We start from the raw sequence: 4,046 nt of genomic DNA, 5'->3' as shown, positions 1-4,046 counted from the left end.
TATCTATGGATGTTTATGGATACTCAAAAGTGGTCATAGATTGAGTGAAGATGAGATCTTTTGAAACACCTTGACTCATTAACTCAATGAAACATATAAGAGTGCTAAAGTGCTAATTAACTATTTTTAGGGTAAGACACTCCAAGGCGAGGTCTCGGTTAAGGAGGCATATAACTATATATCTCCAATTCATCACTCAATTCCAGACCGAAGTTGGTTTCACAAAATTTGGAAATGGAATCTTGCTTACAAGCTCAAATACTTTTTATGGTTAGTGTGGTGAATTAGGATTCTTACTTGGGATAATTTATGCAAGAGAGGCCTATGTGGTCCTGGGAGATGCTATATGTGTAAATCAGGGCTTGAAAGTGTAGAACAACTATTTCTTTCTTGTCCATTCACAATGTCTATTTGGATTGTTGTGTTGAACAATTTACATTTGGCTTCCGATTGGAATCATAATTCTATTGAGACACTTCTTTTGGAATGGAGCACAACATATATGGATTATCACACTTTTCCTTTTTTATGTTTTTTAGGGTATTTGGAGATTTCCGCATATATTCTCCGCATGATGCAATGACCACTGCATGGGTATGGGCAGGATAATTGGACATTGCTCGAGATTTGGTTGGCGAGTGGGAGAAATATATTCAAAATTCACATAATGTGGACATCTCTCTTTTGGATTTTGATGATGTTTTCTCATGGGGAAGTAAGACACTCCAAGGCGAGATCTCAATTAAGGAGGCATATAACTATATATCTCCAATTCATCACTCTATTGCAGACCGAAGTTGGTTTCACAAAAAATGGAAATGGAATCTTCCTTATAAGCTCAAATACTTTGTATGGTTAGCCTGGCGAAATAGGATTCTTATTTGGGATAATTTATGTAAGAGAGGCCTATGTGGTCCTAGGAGATGCTACATGTGCAAATTGGGGCTTGAAAGTGTGGAACATCTATGTATTTCTTGCCCATCTCTATTTGGATTGTTGTGTTGAACAATTTACATTTGGCTTCCGATTGGAATCATAATTCTATTGAGGCATGTCTTTTGGAATGGAGCACAACATATATGGATTATCACACACTTCCTTTTTATGTTTTTTGGGGCATTTGGAGATGCCAAAATGCTCTAATATTTGATGATGTTCCTACACACATTCAATGCACCAATCTGAAGATAGTTTCGTATTTTAATGAAATAGAATCTATTCCCTATAAGGCTTCCTTGACACATATTCTTCCTATATATATTTGGTTCAAATATCCTATAGGTTTCTTTGACGGGGCATCAAGTAACTAGACATGTGGTAGTGGAGCATATATTGTTTTAGAGCCAAGTATATCACATCATTTCTGTTGGAGCAATGACATTGGCTCAAATAATTGTTCTGTGCTAGGTGCTTGTCCATAATATCTATGGATGTTTGTGGAGACTCAAAAGTGGTCATAGATTGGGTGAAGATGAGATCTTTTGAAACACCCAGACTCATTAACTTGATGAAACGTATAAGAGTGCTAAAGTGCTAATTAACTATTTCTCATGTTTATAGGGAGTCAAAGTATATTGTCAGGATAGGTCCCTTTCTCTAAATATTCCAATGACTCTTCACAAAGATCTGGAAGCATAGCAAGATTATGTTTTTTGTTTTTTTTCAAATCAAGAGATGAACCAATAATTTTGTAATAGACAGACTAAGTGATATATATATATATATAACTGAAAAATAACATATATTTTAGTATAACTGAAAAATAACATATTAGATATTTCTAATGTTCACTCTGATATGTTCTACTGATTTCACATAAACTACAAACATGAAAAAGATCACTGCAGATTCTACCAGTCATAACATACACGATCAGTCCGTCCTTCCAAAATCCCTTCCAGGCCTTTCAATATTATTATTTATTAAAAAGCAACAAACAAAAAGAGGTCAGTTACCAAAGTTGCTTACCTCACTAAATTTGACAGGTCTCCTTGAGGTCAGTACCTTGCTCAGAGTGCGCGCAGCCGGCGAACTTTGGTCAAACAGTTTGCAAGAACAGCTTCATGTCACTGAAAAATCAGTTGTCAGTGGCACCTAGTGCATCCTGATAACCTGTGGCTACGTACAGAAACCCTCTGGCAGCCTCACGAACTCTTCGCCCTGCGGCTAGGCTCATCCGCACATTCTGCTTCTCTCCAACGAAGATCTCGCCAAAGAGTCTCGACCCCTCGTGAGCACAGACCTCCGTTTCTCCTATATTCTTGGCATTCGACAGGATTGACCTCGATCCCCACCAGCTCGACGATGAACTGCAGGTCATAGCACATGCCCTGAATATGAACCCTAGCTATCCCAAGACTTAATCGAAAAGTCTATACAGATGCACCCAGGGATGGAATTTGATGCCCAAGGGTGATTTGCTAGTCAAATACATGGAAAAAAATGTTGGTCAAATACAGTAATTTTTTTACCCAAACAGGTAATCTAAAAGTTTATAGAGATGCTTATAAGATGGAATTTGATACAGAAGTGATTTGCTGGTTAAATACAGTCAAAAAATTTAGGAACAGATATACCTAAAAAATTTACCATAATAAGGAATCAAAATTTACCATAACAAGGAATCAAAAAGTCTATACAGATATACCTATAGATGGAATTTGATGTCGAAAAGTGATTTGCCTTTCAGCCAAAAACCTTTCTTAATACAAAATCGAAAAATTCTATACAGATACTCTCATAGATAGAATTTGATGCCGGAAAGTGATTTGCCCATCAAATACAGTCAAAAAAATTTCTCACCCATTAACACTTCGTAATAAAATAATCAAAATAAATATTAGAATTACGGAAACTGTCAAATTTAACAGATGCTCCAAATTAGAAATCCCTACCCTGAATGCGCTATAGATCAGACCCTACGATGCTCGCCCGACCTGATAATGACCAGGGGATTGAAGGCCGCCATTGCCGACAGAGTCAAAGTGCACAACATACTGTATGATGTTTGTGTCTGTATTCTGTATACCTCATTTAATTGCATTGGAGAGAATTCGGAAAGATTGTTGGTAAATCATATAAATGTAATTGGTAAATAATATGAACGTACCCTGCCCTTTGTTAAGCACCTTTGTTAGATGCAGATGTTGATCCGTATCAGATCCAATCATTATTGTTAAGCACCTCAGCACCTTTGTTAGATGCAAATGTTGATCCGTATCAGATCCACTCATTATTGTTAAACACCTCCCCTGAATGCAAATGTCAATCCAAAGTAGTTAGTACTATTAAACTTTTTTTGTCATAGAGAAATCTTTATCATATGACCGAAGTCCTCAGATTACAATATCGCTGAAGCCAGTCAGAATACGGCCGAAGCCAGATTACAATATGGCCGAAGCCAGCTGATTTTTAACGGCATAGCCGTTATATATATCGCCGAAGCGAGGGGGGTCCTCCGCAAGAATCGGCTGGGGTGCGAAAGCCATCCACCCCAGCCTTCATATCATGCACGCCGCGTGCAAGTTAGTACTATTAAACTTACCTCAGATTATATTCGAGAGAATCCTGAAAACTGTTTGTAAATCAGATCCATAAATCACAAATCACATAAATGTAATTGATAATTAACATCAACAAATACAGAAGTGGAAACAAAATAGAGTAAAAGAAAGAGATTACTTACATCATTTTTATTGAACATAGCCTCAACAATCTGGTTTCGTTTTAGTCCGAATTCCGTTCTTAAAAATCTATTTGTAATTGCTAATTCAGAATTTATCTGATCTTTCTTGACCATAGTCTCAACAATCGCTTATCAGTACTGTTTTTATTCTGAAAAATCCATTTCTAATGGTTAATAGAGAATTTGGTGAAGTTTTTAATTTGCATATGATACATATACCATTCTGAAAATAATATTAGTTTTGTAAAAACGTATTTTTAATTTATACGGAAAAAAATAGTTAATATCCTGATTCTATGGAAGCCCGTTAATAAGTGGACAAATTACACATAATTTTGTATATAATATCTTTTTCCAAAAT

Source organism: Pinus tabuliformis, chromosome 1_2 (assembly GCF_031772625.1).
Source record: "Pinus tabuliformis cultivar Carrire ecotype Pingquan chromosome 1_2, CPIR1, whole genome shotgun sequence".
NCBI classification, from domain to species: Eukaryota; Viridiplantae; Streptophyta; class Pinopsida; order Pinales; family Pinaceae; genus Pinus; species Pinus tabuliformis.
This window is presented reverse-complemented; position numbering follows the sequence as displayed.